Below are 14332 nucleotides of genomic sequence, written 5' to 3'. Positions count from 1 at the left end.
ATGCTCAATGGCCCCAAGCCGAGTTCCAGGTGCCCGACCCCGCCCCTCAGTAACTTCACCCCTCCTGGCCCCGCCCCCGTCCCGCCGGGCATGCTCAGTGGGCCGGGCCGGCTGGTCTTCGTGGCTGCGCGCAGTTCCCAGCGCCGGCTTTCACCCCGCCGTGGCGTCTCTTGGAGCCGCTCGCTTCTGGGAAGTTGGCCGCGGAGCCGGGTTCCTCGAAGCGGACCACCGCCAGGCTGCGGGACGATCCTGTCTTTAGGGCTCCTCAGAGGGCGCTTCGGTCCAGCGTGGCCAGATTGCGCTCCTCGAGAGGCTGAGCACTCGGAGGAGGGCACGCCGTCGCACAAGGGAGTCGGGCGGATCGGGCGGGAGCTGCCCAGACTTTGTCCGAGTTGAGTCCCTCCCCGTGGGCCGGGCCTCTCCGGCCGCCCCCGCCTCCAGCCCTGCTCGCTCCCGGGAGATGTTTACTTGGACTGCGGCGTGAAGAGTGGGCAGCGGACAACGCTCAGTTTCGGGTCAGTCCGAGCAACCTCCCGCGGCGCGGTAGTGAGACAAGATGTCTGCCAGAGTCGCGGCCGCTAAGGTGAGTGCCTCTGCGGCCGCGGGGTCGCTCCCGGTCCAGTGCCGCGGGCGCCGTATTGGGCCGGGCCCGCCTCCCTCTGCCAGAGGCGCGGGCGCTGAGCGGTGGGGGAGGGGAAGGGGTCGGGGTCGGGGTCAGGGCCGGGGACGCCGGCGGCGTCAGGCAGGTGCCTCTCGACCCGCAGCCACACCTGTTGGGCGGGACAGGACGCGCAACAGGTTCCGCGCGGGGCAGTGGCGCCGGGTGTGGGCACCGGTGACTGCTCTGCTGTAACCGGCCACCACCCTGGAGCGAGCCATCGGCTCTGTCGCTGGGGGAGTGGTTGATCCCGGCGAAACCACGCAGTTTCGATCTGATGTCCCTCCCTGCGGCATGTGAGGCCGCACGCTGGGCCCGCACTAATCCAAGGGGTGCCTCTCAAAACCTAGCGCTGTTTAATAATGTGAGGTCACAGTAAGCCGTGGACGGTATGCCTGCGGAGAACAAAAAAGTGAACAAACGTCGGTACATTCAACAGTTAAAAAAGTATTGTTTGCGTGTGCTTTGACTGACTTTGTAATTTCTCAGTTCTTTGACACTCGTTTGTGTTTTACCAAAAAACTTAAGTTTCTAAAGAACAAGTTTTGTTTTTTTTTTTAAATTTGTTCAGCAGTTGAGTTGTTACACACTTTTTGGCGGACTCCGTAAAAATCAATTTTATTTCTTGGGAATTTCAAGAGAATTCCCATCTTGGTACCGTTTAATCTTTCTGATGTAAAGTAGTGCCAAGAATAGGCACATGGGAAGAGAGAAAAGATCCGTTCGTTATTTAAGCAGCGTGGAGGTACTCCAGCAGATATCAACTTTGTGTATTTTGTTTTCTCTTGGAAATGTTTATACGTAATGTCAGGGAGTGGATGTACTATGACTCTTGGTAAGGTTTCTGAACCTTAACAAGACTGACAGAAGTTAGGAGATCCATTGCTTCATGAGTGGATTCTTTAAAGGAATATGATGTTTGTTTAAGAAGAAAATGTTTTATACCCTTCTCCCACTTGAATTGATGAAAAGCAATACAAAACTTGATACAGACATAGAGCAGAAAGTACAATTCTCTCTTCACCTTTCAGATAAGCAGTTTTCTTAAAGGAACGACTTTGTTTCCTTTTTACACTTAATGTCACTTTGTAAATGTGGTCCCTAGTTCTTGATAGCAAGATAGTATACTTTATAAAGTTATTTTAAGTATGTAGTGAAGTAAGTTTTTAAATAGCTATCTATAGGAAGTACTTTCCTTCAGGAACTGTGACATTAAAATTTTGTTGCATAATGAAAACCACTACTAGTTAAACTGTGCTGTCGAGTTGTTTGCATTTTTTTGTTTCTGAAAGTATATTTTTGAAGTGCAGTGATATCTAGATGAATATATTAAGATCTTAATCTCAAATGAACCCAAACATCTTGTGGTTTGAGTGTGTTTTAAATCATTACACCTTTGGTTCATCAGGTTTTTGAGCTAGGAAGAGGAGACTGCCAGTGTTTCTCCTGTGGAGTAGCTGATGGATTTGAACTACTAACCCTTAGGTTAGAACCCCAATATGATATGCTCTATACTACCAGGGCTTTTTTATCTACAGTAAAGCATGCAGTAAATAATGAAATGAAGTGAAATAATATTTAACCATCATTTACCTAAGTCACACTTAATTTTAAAGTAATTAAAATGCTTGCTAAGATTAATAATCTGTTCTCAATACTTCCATATTTTGCTGCTTTTAATCAATTTCAGCTCAGTTTTTTTAAAGTAAAAACTCATTAATTTTATAGCTTGTGCTTTTAATGTTCCAGCCTATGCAATTACTTCATTTTAGATTGTTATTTTCTCAGTGAACACTTGTTTCCAGGATTTTGCTATTGTAATGAATAGGCTTATGTTTTCCTATTTGTGTACTTATAAAGCATTACTCTGTATAATAGTCTTAAAATTGGAATTATTAGGTAAAAGAATGCATTTACTTCAAATTATAAAATACATAAGCGTGTGCACACATACACATTTATCTTCAAGAAGGCCTTATTTAGCAATAAGTATTTTATTGAAATAAATATAACACAGATATATTAAATTGCAAGAGGAAGAGACTGCCCATATTTCTCAGAGCAACTGGTACATGTGAACCGAAGGAAACAATGGACTTTTTGTTAGCATTGAAATACCCTGTATATATTGTCAACAGAGCTCCATTAAATACAACCTTGGTGTATTACCTGAATTTTAATGAAAGACCTAAAATTTTGAATAAAGGAAATGAGAATACGCTTTTTGGCTGAAGGAAGTGAATATATCAGTTTTCCCTGAGTGGATATATAAATGTAATGCAAATTCTAATAGAATTTCTCTGTGGTTTTTAGAAAGTTTGACACCGTGATTGTAAAACTAATCTGATAAGTGAATGATAATAGCCAATGAATTATTAAAGTTCCTTTAAAAAAACAAGGTGTTGTAAAATTATAGTAACTTAAAGCAATGAGTGTATTAGTTCAAGTATAGATAGTGGAGTCAATAGAGACCAGACTTGCAGCCTTTTAGTATAGATTTCATGTAGTTCTAGGTGCTGATTAACTTCGTTTAGCACATTACTGTTATCCCCATTTTATAGATGAGGAAATTCATGCACAGAGTAAAAAAAAAAAATACTGTTTTAAAGGGAAAATTACAAATACAATAAAAATATCATTCTACATTATTGGAGAAAGGCTGGGTAATTTGTCCTGGGACTTTTCACTAACCATCTTTTAAAATGGTAGTTTTCTACACCTGGACATCAGCAATAAACATTTTCATATGTAATAAATGTAAATGTTTACAAATAAGTTTCTGGAGAAAGTGTAGGATTTTGTAAAAATCTGTTTAGAAAGGACTGCTATGCAGGTCACTAACTTAAAAGTAAGCAAGGAGAATGTGCACATGTGAGAGGAGTTTGTAAAGAGGATTTGGTGCATTTATTGTACTCTGATAAAATTTGAAATGATCCAGAGGCTCCTGGATTTTTAAGCCAATTCACTTTGAAGTAGCAGTAAAATTGAAGATTGTACAATTATGATTGCTTATTCCGTATTGTTGAATATGTTGGTCTTTTCATTCTGTCTTGGGAACATTGTATTTTACCCTGTGGCTGAGATTATGTAGGTTAGTATGAGTGGATTACATGCCTTTTCAGACATAAATATTTTACCAACTGAGGTACAGCAGTGGACTTTTCTCAATAGCTGAACTACATGGAAGTTAAGAATTTTGGAAAATAGCTAAATTAATAAGGTTAATCATAAAAGGCAATTATTTTAGATAGATATTGTCGCTTGAGTGGCTATTGTAAGGTAGCTTTTCATTTCAGCCGTCTTCAATTGTGTGTATTTGTGTTTTTCTGCTTTAAATGTACAATACAAACCGCTATATGAGAATTAATTTGACTACGTCAGCCAACTTCTTATGGGTATCACAGTAACGATTTTGTTTTGAGCCTGCTATATTTGTGAAATACTTAAATTTCATTAGACATATGTTTATATGGTGTTAGGCCAAAGTTTAACAAAAAATTAAGCAAACATATCTGACATTTTAAAAACTTGGGTTTATGTAGTTGACTGTAATACTGACTGCCTCTTAGAATTCATAATGATTCTTACCACTGGGTCTGTTGGCAGCATCATGATAGATAGTGAAGAGATTGAAATTGTTAACAACTTTAGTTTGCGTGGCTCCACTATCTTGGTACCAACAGCCAGAAAATTAAAGGATGAATTGCACTGGGAATGTCTGCTGTCAGAGACCTCTCCTACAGTGTCAGTCTGTAGACTTTAAGGTTCTCCTGATCGAGGCCATAGTCTTTGCAATTACTTGCTATGCATCAGAAAGCTGGACAGTGACAGAAGGAGAATTGATGCTTTTGAGCTGTGGTGCTGGACAGAGTATTGAATATGCCATGGACTGCTACGAGAACAAACTGGTTTATCCTAGAGAGGGTGAGACCAGGCTTCTTGGAGACAAGGACTCTGAAGCCTCATCTGACATACTTTGGACATGTAGCAAGGAGGGACTAGTCCTTGGAGAGGGACGCCATGCTTGGGAGGGTGGAGGGACAGCACAGGAGAGGAAGACCCTCGATGAGATGGATTGATTCAGTGACTGGGATAGTAGGTTTAGATGTATCAGAGACAATAAGATTGGCACAGAATAGAGCAGGGTTTAGGGCTGTTGTACATAGGGTCGTTATGAGTCGCGGGCTAGTCAACGGCACATAACAACAACAATGTGGTTGTTTATGTCTCTAGAAATATTTGAAACTTCCTTCACGTCTTTTGATTTTTTTAAAGACAATCTTTTTTTTTAAGTTTTTTTTAAAGACAATCTTGATAAAAATACTTAACAACTTTTAATCTTGTAACCCATGATAAACAACACTAAAATAGCCTACAGAGTTTTAAAGGAAATCTAAAGTTGGCTTAAGTGTTTAAAACCATCTCAAACCAGCAGTGAAAAAATGGGCCTTTTGCTATCTCTGACCTCAAGTGCTTCTTTATTTATTTATTGTAGGGAAGAGTGGCTTCAAGTTGCCTCTTTAGAGGTTAAATAAAATGCTTCTCTTCCATTCCTTCTAAAACAGATAAATTCTTAATGAGAATTGTGTGTGGGCCACTTAGAGAATTTTTTTTTATGTTCTGAAAATAAATGGATTCTGTATGATCACACACAACATAAGAACAGTAGATTATGCAGAGACTAGTGGCACCCAAATTCTTATTTTGAAAAACACTTATTTAAGGGTTAATGACATAGCCTTGATATAGCTGTATTAAAAACCTTTTTCGTATATGTATTAAATACATATTGCGTATATGTAAAATACAAAATTTCACATGACCCCAGATTTTGAGATTGATTTTCACTAAACTTTATCAGTGTGTTTTGTAAGTTATAGGTCATTCATACATCAGAGCCACCTATTTTACGCTCTCAGAATGTTGTTTTGTTGTTTGCCATCGAGTGAAACCAACCATAGCTGACTGGCCAGTGGGTTTTCAGAGGCTGTAAATCTCATAGAAGGAGATCACATGCCTTTAGGATTGCAGCATAGCTTCACCAGAGCTCCCTGCTGTCAAAATACAGGGACATAAGTTGATAGGTAAATGGCCTTCATCATTCTAATTATTATGCCCAGAAAAGTGATAAAAGCAGAAGTTAGTATTACTTTCTATAATTACTAATTAGGAATGTAAGATTCATATATGTGGTCTGGTGCTTTCCTGTTGACTACAGGTCACAGTATGACCTTCCCTCTAAGTACGTATGATATTAGCATTACCAGAGAACACCAAATAGCAAAATGTTTTTCGTATTTTTAAAATAATATACAAAGTGAAAAGTTTATTTTCCTTCTTGGGTACCGTAGGCATTTTCATTCTTCTGGAATTGTTACTAGGTTTTTGAGGTTTGTACAGTAATTTCTAATTATTGAGCATTTCAAAGTAAAAAATGTAGCCCTCTGAATTGAGCACATAATTCTGAAGCTCTAATAGTGGTATTCATTAACACGTTGCCGCAAATGACGGCAGATGTGTTTCTAAGCATGGTCGTCTATTTAAAAGTGTGTGGCAGCGTGTTAAGTTCATTTTGTGTCAAGTCCTTATCAAATCTACAGTTTTGCCTGCTCTATCTGAGCTCTAGTGGCCTAGTAGGTCAGGAGTTTTGCTGCCAACTCAAAGGTAAGTGGTTCAAATCTACCAGCAATTTTGTGGGAGGAAAAATAGGCAGTTTCATCTTGTGCAGTTTACAGCCTCTAAAAACCCTCAGCTATGAGACAGTTAAAGACTTGACAGCAATAATTGAGTGGGTGGAGCGCTACTGGCCAATTGTAAAATGTGTAATTTGTTCTTTTAAAAAAGCTACTCTTAAAAAGAAGTAGGAAATTTTTGGTTATCCTGTAATACACTGTTCTAGTGTATTTTCTTGGTGGAGAAAATAAAACTCCCTGTCCAAAGTTCAGCAGTTCTAATCTGTGCTTGGTTCTGAAGGAAAGAAATGGGCAGTTTTCTCCCTACAGTAGTAGCCTCTGAAAACCTTCTGGAGAGTCAGTTATGATTTGAAGTTTGAGATGTCAGTTAGTGAATCCTGATGATACAGTCCATAATAAGTTGCACCGTTGACCTGAAGACCTCACATCTCGCGACCTTACACCAGTAGTTGAAATCAAGCAGCAGCTTCTCAAGAGACAGATGGATAGTCCCTCCATTTAATATACACAGCCTGGAATCTGGATGGAAAGACTTTGAGACAGATTGGTTCCTCTGCAGGCCTGTCCTTCCTTGGGTTTTTGTGGCTGTGGGTCTTGAAGAGAAGAGCCGGCCTTGTTTTCCTCCTCACAGCTTGTGGGTTCTCACAGCCTCCTTTCACTTTTCAGCTCAACAATTAAAACTAGAATCCAGACTGTGCACAATTCTTACATTATTTACTTCTAACACTAATGTTTTTAAGCTGAATGTGTTATTAAGTGTGATTTGGTAGGTTATTTTTTTTTAGTATGAGAATCCTCAAAAATTTTCCCATATAAATGAATGATAACTCCTCCTTTGCTTTGTTGAATGAGTTCATGACATGTTTCATGAACTCTAGTTTCAGGTAACAGCCAAACACCCCTATCTCAATAGGGGGAAAATGTTAATTAAAAAATAATTGCACTTTCCATACATTTTTACAACTCCTTAAATATACTGACAAGAAACATACAGTGACTGTGAATTGCCTGTTACTGTTGTAGTCCAGATCTCATTAGCTTCAAAAGGAGATGGAGGAAATATACAAAGCCATAACATTCATTGTTTCTGACACACCTATCCTTAATAACCCCAGTCTGTTGAGTCAGTTAATCTCATCTGAGGTCTTTCTCTCTTGCTCTGTTCCTGAATCCTCCCAAGCTTGATGTCCCTCTCCAAGGACTGCAACATGCCCTAAGTATGTCAGACATAATTTAAAAATCCTTGCCTCCAATGAACAGCCTGGTTTTACCTTCTCCAGGACAAACCTGCCTGTTCTCTTAGCAGACCTTGATATATTCAATACTCTTCTCCAGCACCACAACACAAAGATATCAATTATTCTTCTATAATCCTTAGTCATTGTCCAGCTCTCTGATGCATAGCAAGTAATTCATGACTGGATCAGGCACACCTTAGTCTCCAGACTGACAGTGTTGCTCTCCAGCACTCTGAAAAAGTCCCTGACGGCAGAATTTCCCAGTGCAATTCATCTTTTTATTTCCTGGCTGCTCGTACTGAGAGTGTTGATTGTGGAGCCAAGCAGACTAAAGCTGTTAACAATCTCAATCTCTTCACTGTCTATCGTGGTGCTGCCAATTGGCCCAGTGGTAAGCATCTTTGTTTTCTTGATGTTGAGCTTCAATCCATATTGAAGACTGTAGTTCTAGGCTTTCTCTAGCAAATGCCTCAGTGACTCCTCAGTTTCAGCAAGCAAGGTTGTGTCATTTGCATAATGCAGGTTGTTGATGAGTCTTCCTCCAATCCTGCTACCACATTTCTCCTCATAGAGCCCAACCTCCCGGATGATATGTTCTGCATATAGATTAAAAAGGTGTGGCGATAGGATGCATCCCTGGGGGACACCTTTTCTGATTTTGAACCATGACTGTTCCCTTGCTGTGTTCTGATGACTCCCTCCTGGTTCAAGTATAGATTTCATATAAGCATAATCAAGTGTTCTGGGATTTTTCATTCTTCTCAGAGTTAGCCACAGTTGTTGTCATACAACAAGTCAGATGCCTTTGCATACATAGTCAATGAAACAGAGACATATCTCTGTTACTCTCTACTTTCAGTCAAGATCTAACATTAAGTATAGTATCTCTACTGCTGCGACCTGTTCTTCTAAACCCAGCCTGTACATTTGGTAGTTCTCTGTTGAAGTGCTGTTCTAGTCGGGTTTTAGTACTTTTCAGCAGGATCTTGCTTGCTTGTGATATTAACGATGATATTGTTATTAGGTGCCATTGAGTCATCTGTGATTCATAGCAACCCAAAGTACAGCAGCTCTGAGGCTTCCCTGTCCTGAGCCAAGTCTCACTGACTTAGACACACCTACCCCCTTTGCCCCAGTTGCTGTATCAATTCATTTCATCTGGGATCTTCTGCACTGTTCCTCCACCCTTTTGAGCATGATGTCCTCCAAGGATTGGTCCTTTCTGGCCGCGTACCCAAAGTATACGAGTTCCTAGCCTCCAAGGAGAAACTTGGTTTCATCCTCTCCCAGACAGCCCTTTTTGTTTTCTTGGTGGTCCATGGTATGTGTCAGGACTCTTCTCCAGAATTACAGCTCAAAACCCCTCAATTCTTCTATCATCCTAAGTCATTATCCAGCTCTCTGATGCCTATCAAGTAATTGCAAAGACCATGGCCTGGATCAGGCACACCGTAGTGGTCTCCAGACTCTGGAGAGGTCCCCCTGATAGCAGGTTTTCCTAATGAAGTTCGTCTTTTAAAAAAAGAAATTAATTAATTTCAATGAAAATTTACAGAGACTTTGAGTTTCCGTTCATTCATTGTTGTACTTTTCTCCACTCCCAACCCTACCCCCTAGTACACTACCCTCCTGGAAAAGTAAAAGAAAAGTTCTTTCATTGTTTTACGAACCCTCCCCCAGGTCCACTCCACTCTGCAGCCTTCGCTCTGGACTACTGTCATGACAAAAATACCTAATCACATATCCCTTTTAAACAGTTTTCTCCCTTATCTGTTTCAATACAGTATACATTATTGAACCCATCTTTCTCAGTCTCTCCCCAACCCCGATGTCAGTCCTGTTTTGCAACAGTGGCATCATGTGACTGAGATACTTTAGTGAGCATAATGTCCTCCAGGGTCACCCATTTTGAATAATATTGCATGAGTTCCTTGTTTTTCAGTGCAGCATAGTATTCTAATATGTGACTATACCACAGCTTCTCTATCCATTTGTTTGTTGATGGGCACGTAGGTTGTTTCCAACTCCTTGCTATTGTAAACAAAGCCGCAATATACATGGGTGTGCAGAAATTCATCTTTTGATTTCCTAACTTCTGGTGCCAAGAGTGCTTATTGTGGAGCTCAGCAAGCTGAAATTGTTAATATCCTCAATCTTTCTCCATCCATCATGGTGCTGTTAATTTTCCCAGTTGTGAGAATCGTTGTCTCACCATTATATATTAATAATAACTTTTATTTATATATGAGCATATTGATGATGTTTGATAATTTCCACACTCTGGTCACCTGTTTTTGGAATGTGAACAGGCATGAATCTCTTGCAGTAAATTGGCGAGGTGGTTGTCCTCCAAATTTCTTGGCAAAACTTGGTGAGCATAATAACCAGGGCAGCTTCTCTTTGTTGAAATATGTTATTTGCTATGTCATCAATTCCTGAGGTGCCCTTTTTTTTTTTTTGTCAAATGCTTCAGAGCAGTTTGAACTTCCACTTTCATCACCATAGGCTCTTGATCATATGTTATCTGATGAAATTCTTCTGTGTCAGCCAGTTCTTTTTGGTGCAGTGACTCGATACTCCTTTTGATGCTTCCTGATTCATTCAGCATTCTGCCTACACCATCCTTAAGTATTGCAACTTGAGGCTTAAATTTGTTGTTCAGTTCGTTGCTGAGTTAGCTTGTCCCTTTTGATTTTCCAAGTCCAGCTCTTTGCAGATTTTATTATAATACTTTAATTTGTCTTCCTATGCTGCCCTTTGTAATCTTGTTTCAGGTCCTTAACTGCTTCACTTCTTCTCAACACTCTAGTGCAATATTCAGAGGCTCTTTTTTTTCTGGTTTATTGGCAACTTAAAAGGCAAGTTATTTTATTCATCAGCATCTAAACAGTGGGAAACAGTGGTGAAGTTAAATACCAGTTCTCTAATGTGGAGCGTGTTGGCGGAGCAGAGCTGTGCCTGAGACAAAGCTGCTCCTGGCAGCCGGGGTTAAGGAGCTTCAGCTCCCTTTTTGTCTCCTTGGAAGGGTGTACACACTTGAGAGGAGATGCATTTGCGAATCTTAACGTGCTGGTGTGGGTCCCGAAGGTCTCCTGAGAGGCATAGACCATATACAGGGAGCTGTCCTCATCCTTCTCACTCGTACACCTCTGAGATGGGTGTGGACATGATCACCATGCTGTGGCCACTGACCAGCAGGAAGAGGACCTGGTTGGCGTTGAGCTGCAGGCTTATCTTGAGAAACTCAATCATGTTGACATGGCCCGGCACCAGAAACTTGTTCTTGTCCAGCATGGGCAGCTGCTTCTCCCCCTTGTACCGCTCTGTGATCACTGGGATCTTGGTAGGATGCTGCTCTTGCATCAGCCGGACATCTTCCACTCTTTCTTCAAAGGTGTGATGCTGCTTGAAGGTCTTCTCCAACAGAATGGTGCAGGTGGTGGTGGAGGTCGGACTCCAGTGACAGTCACTTGCCTTGTCTCAGAGTCTCTTCTAACATCCATTTTGGTCTTTTCTTCTTCCTCCATCTTGGGGGGGGGTGTTTATTCATTTTAATGAACATTTACAGAGACTTTGGATTTCCATTCATTCCTTGTTGCATTTTTCTCCTTGCCCACTCATCTCCCCCCCAAGTTCCCTCTTTGAAAAGCAAAAGAATTCTTTGTTATTCAGTTCCCCTCCCCCAGTCCACTCTACTATACAGCCTTCATTCTGGACTCTTGTCATGACAACAATACCTGATCATGTAGCCCTTTTAAGTAGTTTTCTTCCTCATCTGTTTCAATGCAATAGGCATTATTTATTCCCTCTTACTCAGTCTACCCCCCCTCCCCCGATGGGCACTTTGCAGTATTTGTCCTTTTGTGACTGAGATTATTTCACTCAGCATAATGTCCTCCAGCATCATCCATTTTGTATAATATTTCATGAGTTCTTTGTTTTTCAATGCAGAATAGTATTCTGTCGTGTGAACATACCAGAGCTTCTCTGTCCGTTAGTTTATGGGCCCTTAGGTTGTTTCCAACTCTTTACTATTGTGAACAGAGATTGCCTTTTTCATCTCGTTGACAACTTCCTCTGTCTTTGTAATGACCTTTTGCAGTCTTCATGGGTGATATTCTTGATACCCTCCCACAGCTCATTTGGTCTTCGCTCATTAGTATTCAAGGCCTTAAACCTGTTTCTGAGGTGGTCTTTAAAAATTCAGGAGGTATAGACGTGGATATAAAGCTGTAAACAAATGCCATGTGCTGATGAAGATTTTAATGGTGTGCTGTAAACCCTATATATGTTGTTTACCGTATAGTAGGAACTGACCCATAGCTGACTCTCCAGAGTGTTTTCACAGGCAGTTGATCACATGGGTGGAGATTATCCATCTTTTTCCAGCTGAGCAGCTGGTGGCCTTGAACCACATGCCTTCATGATTGCAGCTCAGTTTCTTGCCTCTAGGCCACTGGAGCTCCCTAAACCTCTACACACAAACACACACACACACACACACACACACACACACACTCTATTAATATACACACACACACACACACACACACACACACATACTGTTATTGATTGCCTTCAGGTGAAGCACAATTCATAGTGACCCTATGAACAAAAGGCCTGAAGCCCTTCTACTATCGACATTTATCAGAGTTCCATAGGATTTCTTCTGGAGGCATGTTGTTTAGGAAGTGGATGCCACTCCTGCTTGCTTGCTTGCTTACACACACACAACACACACATATATATATTTAGAGAGAGAGAGACACAGAGACATAGAGAGAATGAGAATATATTAAGTGCTAGGATAACCAGTGTGAGAATATATTAAGTGCTGGGATAACCAGTGTATCATTTTTAGTACTTAACACCTCTGTTTCTCAAGGTTAGTTGTGTTGGTCTTTAGTGATGCACAATTTCTAGCTTTTTTTAATTATTATTATACCACTTAATTTTGCTTTGTATATTGTATAAACACTATGGTTTTGCCTATGTGAATTTTATACAAACAATGTCCATCAGTGTGAATTCTGTTGTATATGGCATTTGCTTGCCCTGGCAAGAGTATAGGAGTATTGTTGGACTGCTAACACAAGACTCCTCTTAACAGTTTCCAGCCTTGGAAATCCCTTGCAGGGTTGCCATGAGTCAAAATTGACTTGACAGGACTCGGTTTGTTCTTTCTGGTTTTGATATCATTTTTCAGGTAACTATAATTTATTCAGCTTCAGTATAGCCATGTGTGAAATTAATAATATTTTATTACTAATAATACTCTATTAGGTATCACACTGACTTTGGAGAAAAGAATTAGAATTAGATTTTTTCTAAAAATACATTGTCTGAGGGATATGAATAAAAAATGTAATATACATTAGAGTACTGGTAACTTTAAAAGGTGGTTTGCTGCTCTTATATATGTTGTTTACCTTTAAAAGTATAAAATCTTATGCCATTGAGTTAGTTGAGTCCAATGTGTGGACATACTACATTGGTTTTTGACACTGTAAATTTTAATAGTAACAGTCTTGATTCTTCTGTGGAGTAGCTGGTGACTTTTAAATAAATGCCAAGGATTAACAGCATAACACATAACCTATGCCACCAGGGCACTTTTTTTTTTTTTTAAAGTTCAAGGCAGTCTTTGTTTTTAGTATGTTTTATGAATATAGTTTTAAATATAATATCTTAAGAGTATTGTTTTAGACAATATCACCTGATGATACCACTACAAACCATGATTAGGAGAAATAAAGTGCTTTTTTTTTTAATTGTAAGCTACATTTATAATCACAACAACAATTTAAAATGACATTCTTTTAAAATAAAAATGACAAAATATGCTTTAATATATTCTTCATTTAAAAATGACAAAATAAATACCTAACGTTAGTGAGGAATAAAACTAAAGGCATGCCATTGTTAGTTGCTATTGAGTTGTCTTTGATTCATTACAAAGTCATGTATGAAAAAACTGTTTCCCAGACTTGTGACATGTTCATAATTTTTGCTTTATTTTTAATTCATTGTTTCAATACATGTGTTAATCCATCTGATTAAAGCTTCCTCTCATTTCTGATACTTTACTTCACCAAACATGATATTGCTTCCTAAACAAAAGGCTTTAACTATATTGAAGTGTCATTTTTACAGAAGATATTAACCTATAGAAAGTGTACACTTTGATAAAATTTTAAATCCACAAGCAATTTTCATAATAGCAGTAATCAAGAAATGAAAAGAAATGTTGCATTGGACAAATCTGCTGCCAAGGACCTCTTTAAAATGCTAAGGACAAGAAGGTCACTTTAAAGTCTAACATGCACGTAGCCATGGCATTTTTTTAAAATTTGAGTCATTGCTTTTATTGCAGCAGGATATAAAGCTAGTAATTTAATTGGTAGATTATATGATATATTTTTCCAATATTTAAAGGAAGCTACAAGTTGTTTGCAACAGTGGTTTTATCATTTTTTTTTTTACATCTCAACTTTAAAAAAAATGAATAAATTTTATTAATTTTAATGAACATTTACAGAGATTTGGGGTTTTCATTCATTCATTGTTGCACTATTTTCTCTACCCTCCTCCCCCCCCCTTGAAAGTCTGCTTTAATTGTCCATTTGCCACAGTGCTTGTCAAAGCCAGTTTTGATTAATCTCCTTTGTCAGTGTGTCCTTTGCCATTCCCTATCACTCCTCCCTGAGAGAGACTTCACCCTGATTCATAAGGAAAAGGGGATG

The 14332-nt window shown here is 39.6% G+C and overlaps 1 pseudogene; it reads right to left on the bottom strand.

Moving 5' to 3' along the window:
* Positions 1-505: 505 nt before the first annotated feature.
* Positions 506-14332, bottom strand: part of LOC102877106 — a 55211-nt pseudogene continuing 41384 nt past the window's right edge.

This window comes from Elephantulus edwardii, unplaced genomic scaffold, assembly GCF_000299155.1.
Source record: "Elephantulus edwardii isolate Elephantulus edwardi_28Jun2011 unplaced genomic scaffold, EleEdw1.0 scaffold00319, whole genome shotgun sequence".
In the NCBI taxonomy this organism is placed as follows: domain Eukaryota; kingdom Metazoa; phylum Chordata; class Mammalia; order Macroscelidea; family Macroscelididae; genus Elephantulus; species Elephantulus edwardii.
The sequence above is the reverse complement of the archived record's forward strand: the minus strand, read 5'-3'. Positions and strand labels throughout refer to the sequence as shown.